The 15,523-nt window shown below is 32.9% G+C and overlaps 1 protein-coding gene and 1 long non-coding RNA gene across 5 annotated transcripts in view; one reads left to right on the plus strand and one right to left on the minus strand.

Moving 5' to 3' along the window:
- sorcs1 (sortilin-related VPS10 domain containing receptor 1) overlaps positions 1-15,523 on the minus strand; it is a 346,560-nt gene that overhangs the window by 127,654 nt on the left and 203,383 nt on the right. The window lies entirely within an intron of this gene.
- LOC147847012 (uncharacterized) lies at positions 3,039-10,240 on the plus strand. 3 transcript variants are annotated; one of them, XR_015476967.1, is made up of 13 exons: positions 3,039-3,156; positions 4,363-4,396; positions 4,541-4,570; positions 4,663-4,732; positions 5,057-5,086; positions 5,184-5,253; positions 5,338-5,365; positions 5,573-5,602; positions 5,710-5,779; positions 6,136-6,180; positions 7,164-7,297; positions 7,374-7,505; positions 9,961-10,240. It is a non-coding gene; the product is annotated as an uncharacterized LOC147847012 (long non-coding RNA). The 3 variants fall into 3 exon arrangements; XR_015476968.1 differs by lacking the exon at positions 3,039-3,156 and adding an exon at positions 3,523-3,947; XR_015476969.1 differs by lacking the exons at positions 3,039-3,156; positions 4,663-4,732; positions 5,057-5,086 and having other exon boundaries at positions 4,018-4,396.

Consider the following 15,523-nt stretch of genomic DNA (forward strand, 5'->3'; position numbering starts at 1 on the left):
GGCAGTGAAGTGTCAAGCCAGACGTTACGCGTGATTCACGTGTAGCAGTGAAGTTATTTATTTATTTTTTTGCTAACACGTATCATAACACGCTGCTCACACGGCTCAGTGCAGTGTGTGAGGCAGTGCACAATTTCTTGCCCTTCATACATTCCTCTCAATGGACGTGACATCAACGTCTGACTTGTTACATGACGTCTGCGTCTACCTTTTTTTTTAAATATATATATTTGAGCAGTTTTTAGTGCGTCTGTCTGCTTTTTGCCGGCTAACTTATACAATATACAATAATTATGTGCAAATTATATATAAATATGTTAATATATAATGATATTTGTTTTCAAGATAGCATTAAAACGTATAAAAAATGTATAACAAAAATAACAAATGTCTCCGGAGGTAAAGTTTAGGTTGTTTATTAATATATTCATGTTGTTTAGTTTTGTAAAATCCTTTTTTAATTTGTTTTACATTTGAGTCTTATTGTGTTTTAATTTTTTACATGTTTAATGTAGCCTACAGCAAATCAGTGATGACCAACTCATCGACCACTATCGACTGTTAGATCTGATACTTTTGCTGTAAAATATTAGAAAAATAGAAAATTACATTAACCATTATTGTGTTGTTTTTAAAGCATCTTTCTTCTTTATTTTACATTTAAAACAATATTATGATTCTTTGACAAATAAAAAAAACATAACATAATTTATTTTTCATTTGTTTCCTTTCTTTTTTGAAAGAAAATTAATATTTTTATTCAGCAATAATGTTACATTGATAGTATTTATATTTTGAATAATAATTTGCCAGGATTCCATCAATCAATCCTGTAAAAATATCATAGAAAAACATTTAACAGCACAACTTTGACAATACACTGAAAAATCATGCGACATAATAGTGTCAAAAAAATGTACTTTGCATCTTATAAATAAATAAGTATATTAAAATAGAAAAGCGTTATTTTAAATTGTCATATTATTTCCTAATATTACCCAAACCCTGAACCATTCATAATAATAACCAAAACAGTGATGTTTAATCTTAAAACGTTGAATAGCCTAATGTTATTTGAAATAATTTAAAAAAATTAAAATTTGCTTTAAATGTTACATCTAAACTAAAAACTAAAATCGCCAGTAGGTGGCAGAATGTCACTATTACAGTTTTTCTTAATTGTTTACACACAATTACTTGTATATTTCGGCATACACTTTCCATCCCCAAGCAGAAAAAAAATCTTTAATAGGATTAAGGAATGGAGAATATGGAAGGAGATAAACAACTAAAAACATGAGCGGACAGTGAACCAGTTATGAACCAGATGAGCTCTGATTTCTAAATTGCAATTCTGTGTGACAGGTGTTTACTCATGTGATGAGTTAGTATACAAAGTAGGACAACTGACTTTACAATTGTGAATGACAGTGTGTTCCTTGTAAAAACAAGAGATTTTCTGCATGAAATTTGTGCCAAATGCAGAGAATTGTGTGTTGTGTTTTGAAAAAAAAGTGTGTTTTAAACCTGCAGTTTGAGTGTAAAGCAGGAATTGTGCTTGTAGTTTAGCTGCATTGGTTCAGGGGGTTAGTACATCAGTCACATGTTGTAGTCATTGTGTCTGAAGTACAAGTAATTGTGTGTAAAAAAACTGTAAGTGAGTCAATGTTCATTTACAGTTTTTTTTTTTTTGATTGCTCGAGCACAATTTTGAAATGAAGGCTCATTTTGTCAAAACACTACACACAATTTCCACACACACACACACAAACAGCAGAACACATCAGACCTTTTGCAAAATGAAACACTTCATCCAAAACTTTACAACACTATAACAAAACACAATTTTAACACCGTACAGAACACACACGCCTCATTCAAGATAAATCTGTTTGCTTCATTTATACACTGCTGATCTCAATCTTAAACACTCGTATAATTTCTACCTGACTAATACTTATATAATCTGGGTTTGATTTGTTTCAGAGGTATTGCTATAAAGTACATGAACATACTGTATTCACCAAACAGTGATAGACAGAAAGCTAAATATGCCCTATCCTAATAAAAACCATACAACAAATGTAAAGTGTTTTATTCAGCTTTCTGGTGATGTGTACATTTCAATATATAAAAAAAATCCCATGCCCTGTCTCCTGTTTACCAATCTTCCTCCCTTCCGTGCTTCCTCTTCCATACTGCAACATTGCCGTCCATATTTATTGAAGATTATTTATTTATAACTCCTGTTAAACATATTTATTGAAGACTAATATTTACAGCTATACTACTGTTAACAAATGTATTGTAGATAAATATAATAGCCTAGTTTATACCTAATACCCAGTTACAGTTTTTCATGATTGCTAACACACTAAATTAAACTTTTCCTACAATTAGCAAAACCGTACAATCATGGAGCAAAACACAAGGCTAGATCTGCACAACTGTAGGCACATAGCTTCATACTGTTAGCAAAACATTACACACAGTCATTTGCAAATCACTAAACACACTTGGATGCTTTTGACACAGACATTTTTCATAATGGAATTTCCTTGCAATTTCAAAGCAAAGGCTTTCATATGAGCACACACATGAACTATAGGTCAAACACAGCCATCAGGTGTGCGCACACACTGCTGCAAACTGTAGACACACACCAATCAGCTGTATCCACAATAAAAGAAGCAATATAGGAATAACCATATATGGCATACCAAAATGTTTAAATCATTTGTATAAATATTTACCATTTGAAATAAAAAACTATAAATAAGAAAGGTAAAAAGCACTTAATTGCAAATGAAACATAACTGTGGATAAGTGAAAACACTGATAGAGAATGAATAGGTATAATAAAGCAGAAATGAGAGCAATCTGCTGCAAACCCTTGAAGCAGACGCAGACGTGACGCAGACGTCACGTTAAAGCAGCGCAACAGTAATGGGGCAGACGCAGACGACACGTTCGGCACACGCAGACGTCACGTTCGGCAGACGAAGACGTCACGTTCGGCAGACGCAGACGTCACGTTCAGTGAGACGAGTGAACGTTGCAGCGTCAAGTTATTGACCCATTCCGCACGCCATATGCACCTGCGTGAGTCTGACTGGATTAACGGTAAACGTCAGTTTGTCTGTGAGAGTGTGAAAGGTATGTTAATTATTTAATAGAAATATAAATGTTTTCTTTGTACAGTGCATTGAACAAGGGATAGCATTCAAAGTTTGTGACACTGTGTAGTTTGGTTGATATACGTTACCTTTAATGAACACTAACGTTAACGTGTTTCAAACGCTCGTAACACCTGACCATCTGTGTTTGTTTGCATATTAATAACTAATTTCATATTTTTACTGACGTTATCAAATGTTAGCTTTAGTTTGACCGACGTATTAAGGCTGTGTGACCGAGTTTCAGTGGAACAGCTTTGCTGGTTTTTAAGTAACGTTAACGTTAAGTTATAAGTTAGACTCGCGTGAATTGGAGGCATTTGTAACTCGGTATGAGGGGAAATACACACTCATAAAGTTATTATTAGTGGTGGGCCATTATCAGCATTAACGTGCTGCGTTAACGCGAGACTTATCGCGCGATAAAAAATATATATCGCCGTTAATCTATTCTCAACGTTGGGTTGGGAGCTGGGTGACTTTCATACTTTGACATTTTAGCGCGGATGTATACCTGACCGGTGAGCCGTCTGACAAACAAGTGCCCTTCTGAATCAAATCAGCAGGATGCCTGACTTTAACTGCAGTTCGGCAGTTTCACTTTAACTCATGAACATTTCATTCATCCCGCGTGACAAACTTGGGTAATAGACGCAAATAAGAAGCAAGAACTGATGAGAGTGTTTTAATAACGCTCGCCAAATGGAACGAAAAAAAAACTTCCGCATTTCGCGACGCGTGTTTTGTGTACAGAGATAACAGAGTGATACAGTAAGTGTGTGACATTTAAAAGTTATTTATAGTGTTTACACTGTCATGCGTTTTCGGCCTCAAATACAACGTGTACCTTAAAGCACACAATTAAATGTTTGTTGTAGTCGAGTTGAACTGTCATTGATATTTATTTATTCACTTTTAAGAACCTCAAGGGCAGCTAATATGAAGATATAAAGATGAGTTGTTCTTCCACAGTCTTAAAATTCTTCAAACTAATTGTCAGTTCGATTCATTATAGCAAATAATACTTTCTTTACTATTAGGAGATCAGAAGTTTTATTTGAATGAAACCTTGATAATAGAGTGAACTACACATGGTGTTATCGCAAATGAAATCTTTTATGTAGATTTTGAGTCAGTTTTTTTGCACATATAAGGTTCACTGATATTTTGCTTTGTTGACTTTCAGGTTCTTTCATTTTGGTTATAAGTACATGTTACAGGTAAATTCTTAGATTCAATCCAAACTGAATTTGAATTAATACAGACAAATGAAATAAAATACACCTGGGATTTTAAATGTTTTCATTTTTTTTTATTATTCACAACGTTTGTCTCAAACTGAATGAGTGTTATTTTTGTTGTAGGTGTGTTGGTGTAAAAATTGATGCTGACTGGTTAGTACTGCATTTTTTAACCATAACAATAATTATTTATATTTAGCATTGCATCTATTGTCATTTTACCAAGAATGTGTTTGCTCTTTCAGAACTCAGGCAGTTGTGCTGGACCTTCTGTACTTTATACAGGAGATGACAGTAAACTTTCAAGTTTAAGAGGTAAAATGTTCAGGGTTTTTCTGTTTGATTTTGAGTGTTTTGTAGATATAATGTTCACTGATATATGATATAAGATTTGCTTTATGTTTATGTTGTCATTTTGGTTATAAGTACAAGGTACAGGTACATTTTCACAGCAATCTAAATTAAAATCTTAAATCTTACATTCAATCCAAACTGAATTTGAATTAATATGGACAAATTAAATAAAATACACCTGGGATTTTAAATGTTTTCATTTTTTTGTTATTTACAAAGTTTAAAGTTTAAAAGTAGACTACGTGCTGCATGTTTCAAACTGAATGAGTGTTATTTTTGTTGTAGGTGTGTTGGTGTAAAAAGTGATGCTGACTGGTCAGTACTGCATTTTTTTTACCAAAAAAATAAACAATGATTTATATTTAGCATTGCATCTATTGTAATTTTACCAAGAATGTGTTTGCTCTTTCAGAACTCAGGCAGTTGTGCTGGACCCTCTGTACCTTATACAGGAGATGACGGTAAACTTTGAAGTTTAAGAGGTAAAATGTTCAGCGTTTTTTCTGTTTGGTTTAAGTGTTTTGTACATATAAGGTTCACTGATATTTTGCTTTGTTGACTTCCAGGTTCTGTAATTTTGGTTATAAGTACAAGGTACAGGTACATTTTCACAGCAATCTAAATAAAAATATTAAATCTTACGTTCAATCCAAACTAAATTTGAATTGATATAGAAAAATAAAATAAAATACAGCTGGGGTTTTAAATGTTTTCATTTTTTTATTATTCACAAAGTATGTAAAGTATAAAAGTAGACTACGTTGCATGTTTCAAACTGAATGAGTGTTATTTTTGTTGTAGGTGTGTTGGTGTAAAAATTGATGCTGACTGGTCAGTACTGCATTTTTATAAATAATACAAAAAATAAAAATAAAAAATGATTTATATTTAGCATTGCATCTATTGTCATTTTACCAAGAATGTCTTTGCTCTTTCAGAACTCGGGCAGTTGTGCTGGACCATCTGTACTTAGTACAGGGGATGACAGTAAACTTTCAAGCTAAAGAGGTAAAATGGTCAGGGTTTTTTTTTGATATTGATGCTTTTATTTTTATTATTTGGCAAAACCAATTACTTGTACCTATATTTTTACTAAGTGTTTACATGAACACATTTTGCTTCTGTAATTTAGAATTTTGTTAATATGTATTCAAACTAAAAAGTACTGGGTTGATGTGGGTGTTTTATCTGGGTTTTTTAAGCTGCTACTGTAATCTGTTAAATAAACCAAGCAGTTATTTATTATAATTATTTATTTATTGCATCATTTGAAATGTTACAAGTTCTTTATTTTGGTAATGTCTGTTTAAAGTGATAAGGAAATAACTGGTCCACTGCTGAATCTCTTTTCTTTTCTCTCTTAGCCACCTGATGATGAGAGAGACAATTTCAATGTGGGCATCTTGATGGTGAGCCAGGCCTTCATGCTAATTTTGTGACCGTTTAATCTATTTAGCGTCATTGTAATAACATTATTTCAGGATGCAAAACTGGCTAAAAATCAAATTTAAATTTCAACATTAATTGTATGATAGTGTGGTTGATTTAACATTTTATTTAATGTTGGGTTCATTGTTAAAAAAAAAAAAAGATTTAATTTTGGTTGAATAAATGCTGATTTTTTTGGAAAGTTTTGTCTATTTATCATCATAGAATTACCATTATTTCAGGGTGGAAAACTGCCTAAAAATCAGTGGTGACTTTTTAACGTTGTTTCAATGATAGTTTGATTGATGTTTTAACATTTATTCAATGTTAATTTAACGTAGGTTTGCTCTCTGGGTAAGAACTAACTTAAAAAATGCGAAAAACTTATGTATGTGCCACTTGACTTTTGTATCACATGTTATTGGCATGTTATGGAATTTAACTATGGCAAATAAGTGAGAGGAAATGGAAAGCTATGATGTCTACACGTTTTCCTGAAACATTTTCAAGGTCAATTCTTTCTTGTATAAAGATAGTGGAAAAGAAAGAAATGGAAAACAAAATGGTTTGTCATTTTTTAAAATTTTGTTTTCTTTCCTTTATTGTTTTTTTTTTGCCTTATTTTTGTTCTTGCACTATAATTATTTCTTGTAATATTTGATTAAGTAAATATATATATTTTAATTTCTTTTAAATTATGTAGCAGACATGTATTTGAATAATTTTACATAATAATTATAATATTTATAATATTATTTATAATATTAATAGTTTAACATATAGGTGTGCATATATGTACCCATATATGTAAATGTAATATAGGAAAACAGCCAATTTTATATTTGTCACATATTTCAAAAACCTAAATCAAAACCTATATTAAACCATATGTTTATATAGGTTCTTTCCATGTGGACGTGTACCAGACCCAACACACAACTCACTTTTCTTTTCTTTTTTTCAGAAAAAGAGTCCACAGTCACAATAACAAGATCATTGGGCTGTCCCCTAATTGTGGTGAGCTACATGTTTAGTCTCTTATGTGCTAAACATTATGTAGCCTAAGGAAGCAGCCCTGACTCTGGAGTTTATATGAAGGTCTGTTTTTACATTTTTAAGTTTTTCATTTTTATAAGACAAGTAAGTTGATACATGTTTGTTGTATTTACAACAGGAGCATGCTGAGTAACTATCCAGAATGTAGGTCCAAAGCAGAAAAAAGAGCACCAAGCAGAAACATACCATCTAAACTCCTTTGATTCCTGTCAGACCAGAAAGACTTTCAGAATCCTTGGAAGATTTAAAGGTAATTAAGCACACCAGTAATACTTTATAATAACTAAACACTATTGATTAATTTATTAAGCATTAGCAAAAGGTTCTGTTAAGCATTAACTCTACATTAATAGACCTTAGTATACAGTTTATAACTACAGCTGCAAATGCTGTAATCTTGACTTATAAGCACATCTATAATGTGCTTAATGATTTTGTTTTTATATTTTGTTAATGATTATTTTTTCATTACTATATTTAGTATAGCATTATTTACAAACCAGTGATTTAAGAATAGTTGGTGTATTTTTTTTTCGAATCATTCAGAATGTGTAAGTAAATGGTTAATAAACTATTCAAACTAACATTTATATATCTTATTATTCAGGCATATAGTAATAGTTGGGCAGCACAGTGGCTCATTGGCTAGCACTGTTGCCTCACAGCAAGAAGAGCTCCGGGTGCTCAGGTTTCCCCCACAGTCCAAAGACATAAGCTATAGGGAAATTGATTAACTAAATTGGCTGTAGTGTATGAGTGTGTTTTGTAAATAAGTGTGTATGGGTGTTTTCAAGGGCGTACTCATGCTATGCACAGTTGCCTTGAAACTGGAAGCGTGCTTGTCTCCCCGACGACCTGCACTCACATTTCATTCGAGCCTGAGCATGCTTACATCATCAATAATGCACTGTTCAGTTTAACAAGTGCTCTCACTCAGCACAGTGGAGATTTCTTTATATTGTTATATCGTTTTAGTTGTTCAATATGCAGTGACACGCAGTCAAATATTTCGCCGAACAGATCAGCCACTTTTGACGCTCATAAACAATCAAAGTCAACGTGCTGCAGGTACTAGGAGGTTTGCTAAAGGTGCAGCTGTTGTGCAGTGAGGGGTTTGTGTCTTTAATCTATGACAGTTTGCAAGGGACTTTGATTTAGATAAATTAACCACTATTACTGTTCAATGAACGCAAACCCCTTACTGCACCACAGCTGCGCCTTTAGCAAACCTCCTATTCCTGCAGCACAAGGAATGTATGATTGTTTATTAACATCAAAAGTGGCTGATCTGTTCGGCGAAATATTTGACAGCGTGTTACTGCATCCCAAACGACTAAAACAATATAACTAAAGAATTCTCCTCCGTGCTGAGAGCACTTCCTAAACTAAACAGTGCATCATCGATGATGTAAGAGTGCTCAGGCTCGAATGCAATGTGAGTGCGGGACGTCAGGGGAGATGGGAGGGAAGACAAGAGTGCTTCGGCCTGGTTTAAGGCAACTATACATAGTGTGAGTACACACTAAGCTGAAGGAAAATACATGAATGAATTGTAATAGTTATATTTGTAAATAAAGTACAAAAAATAAGTATATAAAGTATATACAATATTTATTTTAATAAGTGCTTTTGTTAACTTCATCCAGTTTTGTAGCCTAAAGTGAGGATTGTTTATGCTTTGTAAATCCTCTTATAAATCACAATTAAAGATTCAGTTATATCCTTAAAATGAAATTCATTTTATTGTATTAAATAAAAAATAAATCTTATCTAAAATAAAATTACTGTACAGTTTAAACATAGCTAAATAACACTGAAATGTTGCATCGTAATATCATTAAATTATTTTAGTGTTGTTTTATCCAGTTTTATGTTATATTTTGGCACTCCAGCTATTCAGCAAGGTTTCATATTTACAGTAATTACATTTTTTAGATAAGACTGTAATGATTTAATGTTCATTTGATACTGAGCCTTTAACTGTCGTTTATAAGGATTTATAAATCATAAATAATCCTCACAGATTAGGCCACAACTGGAAGAAGTTTTGTAAATAATGCAATATTAAATATAATATAATATATATATATATATATATATATATATATATATATATATAAATAGTAATGTAAAATCAATCATTAAAGTTTGATAGCACAATTATTAAACTGTAGCTGTAGCAAATTTTGCAGCTGTATTTATAACCGACTGCTAACATCTATTAATTTAGAGTCAATGCTTAACAGATAATGAATTCACTATTTGCTAATGCTTCATAAATGAATCATAGCCTGTAGTTATTATAGTGTTACCAGCATAGTTTGTTTATATTACTGTTTCTCTCTTGCATTATTGTTCCGAATATTGTCAAAAGTACCTACACTTTATTTTGAAAAATCTTAAAGTGATTTCTCACCCAAAACTGAATAATTGATCATTCATAATTTACTCACTCTTGACATTTTAAACCTGTATGACTTTGTTTCCTCTACAAAACACAAAATATCATATTTTAAAGAATGTTGCTCCTATTTCTCCTACTTTGTTCTGTGGAAGTATGTCAGTCAGACAGGCTTGAAATTACAAGAGTGAGATAAGAAGATGATGATAAAACCTCCATTTGTGTAAACTATTGACATGCAAGGAATCCCCCCAGTTGTAAGTGTAATGTCATTAGTAATGTTTTTTTTTTTTTTTTTTTACAGCTATTGAAGTATCAGTATTGGAGCGGAAGAAGACCCAGTTGTATCGTCCGTTTCCTGCCATCTTGCAGTTTAACCTGGTTTCTTAATGTAAAGTACTTGTAATTTGCCCACTTGTCCTCAATTATCTTAAAGCTAACATTTAAAACTAATTTGCTATGAAATTATTTGCCAAGACTTCTCACTGTGTGATTCACATGTCAATATGTATTATTGTGTGTATAACTAGCTATTTGGAATTCAAATGATTTGTATTCATTAAAGAATCTGTTTTAATTGCAAAGTTGTTTTTGTACTAATTGTAAGTTCACAGTTAACAAACTATTTACTGCTTCTTTATACATACAGTATAGAATAAATGTTTTTTTTTACTATGGTAAACCATTAATAGTGTATTTCCCATATGTATATGTTTATCCTTACCAACTGCCATTTCTATGCTGCTTGAAGAGCATTAAATTAGCAAAATAATTTTTTTTTTTTACAGTAGGTATCCCATTAAAACAAAGAATCTGTTCATTTTTTCACTGTGTATATATACTATTAAAAAACAAAAAAGTCCTCTTTTTACAGTAGGTATACTATTAAAACACAGAATCTGTCTGTTTTTTTTACAGTAGGTATACTATTAAAACACAAAATATTTCCGCTTTTTTACTGTTGGTAAACCCTTAAAAACACAGAAAATAGCCGTTTTTTTATATAGAAAACCCTTAAATTACTATAAAATGTTTCATTATTTTACAGTAGTTTAACCGTCAAAAAACGGATATTTTTTAGTTTTTTTAATGTGGACACTGTCAATTAACAGAAGTTTTCCGTTTTTAATTTACGGTAAAATATTTGTGTAATGAGCTGCCAGTACATTTTACCGTTTTTTTACGGAATTTTTTTTTAGAGTGTATAGAAAATTTTAAATCCAAGTTTGCAACAAGAGAGTTCAGTCACTTCTATCTGAATGAACAATTAAAAAAAAAAATTAAATTAAATAAAATAAGAACATAAGTACACAGTAATACTTAATTTAGTAAACAGTTTAAGTTGAACAACATTATACCTCAGTATGTTTTATTATAGATCTATATCACTTATTTTATTAAACATATATTTGGATTACACTACATACTAAAATAAGTAAATACTTATTATTGTTCCAAAAAAAAAAAACAACAACACGCAAAGAAGCAGACAAAATAATTGTGTTTTCCTAAATCATAAATGATTCAATTCTAACCAGTCCAAGTCAATGGCCTTGGTCTAACTGTACATCTGTGCTGAACATGATATGAAATACACCAGAATAAGATGACTTGAACACAACTAAATCAGGGGATTGAAAAGCCAGAATATTATTGTGAAGCTTGTGGCGTTGAAGCCAAATGTCATGTGGGTAATTCATTCAAGGCGGAGAGAGAGGAAAAAAAGAGACATTTAAATGAGAAAAATGAGCAGTGCCAAAACTGCTTTGTAGTGAATATGAAATTTACTCAAGACGAAATTGCCAGTATATTCCGTCCCGAAATAGCCTGTTAGAATGATTTTATTTTATTACTCATTTCACAAAGAAATTTCTCCGTGCTGAATATTTGAGTGGCTTTTAGGAGGGCATTACGGCATTGGGACAAATTGAATTTGAGGGAATCAACAAATACCAAAATATAGCAAACCTTTAACTAGCAAAATCACATTTGACATGTCATAAAGTTAATTGTCAAATTAAAAACCAAGCTTTAATATGGTTGACTTATTTGGATAAGTATTTTAAAAACATATGTTGTAATGAACTAGTTGTTTATTTACGTTTACATTTTAAATATAACTTACTGTATAATTACACAGTTAAAGCCAGAATTATTAGCCCTCTTGTATATATTTTTATAGTTTCTGAGTAATGGAAAGGATGTTTTTTTCAAAATATTTTTAAAAATGATAGTTTTAATAACTAATTTTAATATAATATAAAATAATATGTTTATCAATATAATAGTATTTAGCTTAAAGTGCAATTTGAAGGCTTGACTTGATTAATCATGTTAATTATAGCAGGAAAAGCACTGTATAACTGTTAAAAACACTATTGATCTAGCGGCTGTGGATCGCTGGAGAACTACACACATGCCACATTAACGAACTACAACTCCCAGTAAGCACCGTGCATACACCAGTCCCTGATTCCCACTGATTACCTACAAAGCTGATAATTATCATGGACTGATATCCTGGACTATTTATACACCACACTTGCGCACACATACAGGGCTGACCGTGCTTTCACACCTTAGGTTATGATAGCGTCAAAGTTCGCTCTTGCCGGCTTGACAACAACCCTTTCTGCCTTCCCTGCTACGCTGGTGAGAGCATCAAAATTCACTATATATTGAACTAATATTTAAAGGGGGTGTTGCAGCAAATCAGTTACATTCATGCATAAAAGAATATTCTTTTAGCGGGAACATGTTGGATTCTTTTTATCAAATATGATACATTTATTTAACTATGGAAGATCAAGTTGTTGCGCGTGGTGTGGCTTTGCTCCACCTATCCAAAATGTATCCATATGTCTGAAATTTTCTGAAGCAGCGATACTGTTTAGCATTGCTGTTATAGTTAGCATGGGATTCCCACTTTTTTATATAAAAAAAAATTAAAAATAACATGAATGCACATCAACTCGCTAGTAGCTTTTTAAAATGTATGTCTCTGTAAGAAAACTTCGTAAATATTGGGAAATTAGGTGACTGCAATAATCAAACATTTAAGAACAACTGTGGTTGGAACCAAAGTTGACAGAACTTTGTTCTCTGGACTCCTCTCAAGAGGTGGACTTTAACATTCTGATTGCTTGACATCAAACCGCGTCATAGCTCATTACCATAAAGTTAAATTGATTTAAATTCTTTTCGATGCCCACACTGGCGAAGATGCACCTTACTCCTTATCGCCGCTGACTCCAATTGAAAATAGGTGACATCTGGCTACTATGACGCACTTGCTGCTTTCGAACGCACAGTGAGTCATCCGTAAGACGGGGAACAACGAAGTTGAGGATCCAAATGCAGATTTATTTGAGAATGGTCAAAACCGGGACAGACAGGAGCATGTAGGTAATCTAAAACACAGTCGAGGCCACAGGAAAATGATTGGGACGGGCGGCAAAACAACATACACAATGAAACAAACAAACTAAGACTCAGCTAAGAGTGTGTGAAGGATGTGTCTTTATATTGTTCTACTAATCAGTTTATCATGAGCTTCCAGCTGTGTGTGTGTGTGTGTGTGTGTGTGTGTGTGTGTGTGTGTGTGTGTGTGTGTGTGTGTGTGTGTGTGTGAAACTGGTGTGTAAGCGCAAAGACTTAAGGGAGTATTTTATAGTGGCTCATGTGTAGTTTTCCAGGGAACTGCAAAGCCTAGATCACTGATGATTGTGACAATAACAATGGTTTGTTCTGTAGACAATGAAAAAAAAAACACATATTGCTTAAGGGGGCTAATAATATTGACCGTAAAATGGTTTAAACAAATTAAAAACTACTTTTATTCTGGTCAAAATAAAACAAATATTAAAGGAAATACTTAAAAAGTCCTTGCCCGGTAAACATCTTACTTCAGCTGTTTGTATAAGTCCTATAGCAGTTATAAGAAGCCAGAATGTAATGAGACCCATAGAACTGACTGTCATATTGGCTTTAAATATTTCTTTTAAAATCATTAAAGAATGAGAATAATTATGAGAGTGAAGTAGGAGCCAAATCATTGTGCGGGGGTTTTGAGCATCTAGCGCCATGGGGGAAAGGTAAATGCGCATGGTAAAAGGTGCAAGTACAGCAGATTGAAGATGGGGAGAGGAAAGAGTAATGTGCCAAAAACCCTGCAGGAGAAGCCGGTCAGTGACTGTCTGGGAGAATAAGAGCCACACTATCATTTGAAAGACTCATTCATCTGTTTAGGAGATCACACTTTGTGGTTTGATTGGTAGAACTTGTGAGGATTAGGGTCTCAGCCATCAGATATGTATAAATAATAAAAAAAATATAATAATAATAATAATAATAATAATAATAATAATAATAATAATAATAATGATAATAATAATAATAATAATAATAATAATAATAATAATAATAATAATATAATATAATATAAAAGAATAATAATGAAAGTAATAAATAAATATCTACATTTAAATATTAAATATTTAAAAAGTCAATATTTATTATAATATATATAATATTCAATATGATCATGTCAATATGAACCAAAATCTCTGAGGAATATTTCCAGTATCTTGTTGAACCTACTGTATGCCACAAAAGATTAAGGCAGTTCTGAAGGCAAATGGGGTCCAACCCGGAACTTGTAAGGTGTACCTAATAAAGTGGCCAGCGAGTGTATATATGTATCTATATATAATTAAAAGGAGAATACAATAATTCAATAGAACTCATTGGGTATCAGGCTCCGTTGTCCTAAATACCCAGATTAAATCACATTACAACACATTAAACAGATAGACATCACTATTTTGGAAGGGCACTTCAGCTAGTGCAAAATGCAGCTGCCAGAGTTCTTAGCAGGATTAGAAAATATGATCATATTACCCCAATTTTATCCTCCTTACACTGGCTGCCTGTTAAGTTTCGTATTGATTTTAAAATATTGCTTCTTACCCCTATAAAGCTTTAAATAATCTAGCTCCTGTTTATCTAACCAACCTTCTGTCTCACTACAATCCAACCTGCTCTTCGAGATCTCAAAACTCAGGGCTTCTGGTAGTACCTAGAATAGCAAAGTCGAGTAAAGGGGGTGGAGCCTTCTCTTTTATGGCTTCAGGACTCTGTAATAGCCTTCCTAATAATGTCCGAGGTTCAGACACACTCTTGAAGTTCAAAACTCAAATCTATTTGTTAAAGCATGCACTCAATGCATCGCATAGCAGTATGATGCATGAATGTGCTCTACGCAGGTTTTGCATCTCGTTTATATACACTATGAACAGCAGCTACTCTAATTATCCTCTTTATTCTCATTTCCAACTGGGGATACTCATCCCGAGGTCCCCAGAGACTATGCAGCGCCACTGATGTGATCCAAGACCGGCGACAAGATGATCCAAAGGTTTCCATCATCCTGGACCAGGCCGTATCCTGAGAAGCTGCTGTGGTGGTCTTGGAGGACTGGAGAGCATGTGACTGATTCCTGTGACACTCCAGGGACAGACGAGATCTGCACAAGATGTTTGGCCAGAGGAGAAATGGTCGTGCCCAACTGAGTCTGGTTTCTCCCGAGGTTTTTTATTTCTTTACTTTCGCCAATTGGTGGTTATTTCCTTGCCGCTAACGCCACTGGCTTGCATGGTTCGGGACTCATAGAGCTGTGCATCGATAGATGTGCTCCTCAGTGTTTGGACTTTTAGTATTGAATATTAAACCACACTGAACTGAGCTAAACTGAACTTAAACTCTGAAAACGTAACTGACACTGTTTCAATTTACTATAATATTCTATGTGAAGCTGCATTGAAACAATCTACATTGTAAAAGTGCTACAGAAATAAGGGTGAATTGAA

This window comes from Danio rerio, chromosome 1 (assembly GCF_052040795.2).
Source record: "Danio rerio strain M-AB ecotype USA chromosome 1, GRCz13ab, whole genome shotgun sequence".
Taxonomy (NCBI): domain Eukaryota; kingdom Metazoa; phylum Chordata; class Actinopteri; order Cypriniformes; family Danionidae; genus Danio; species Danio rerio.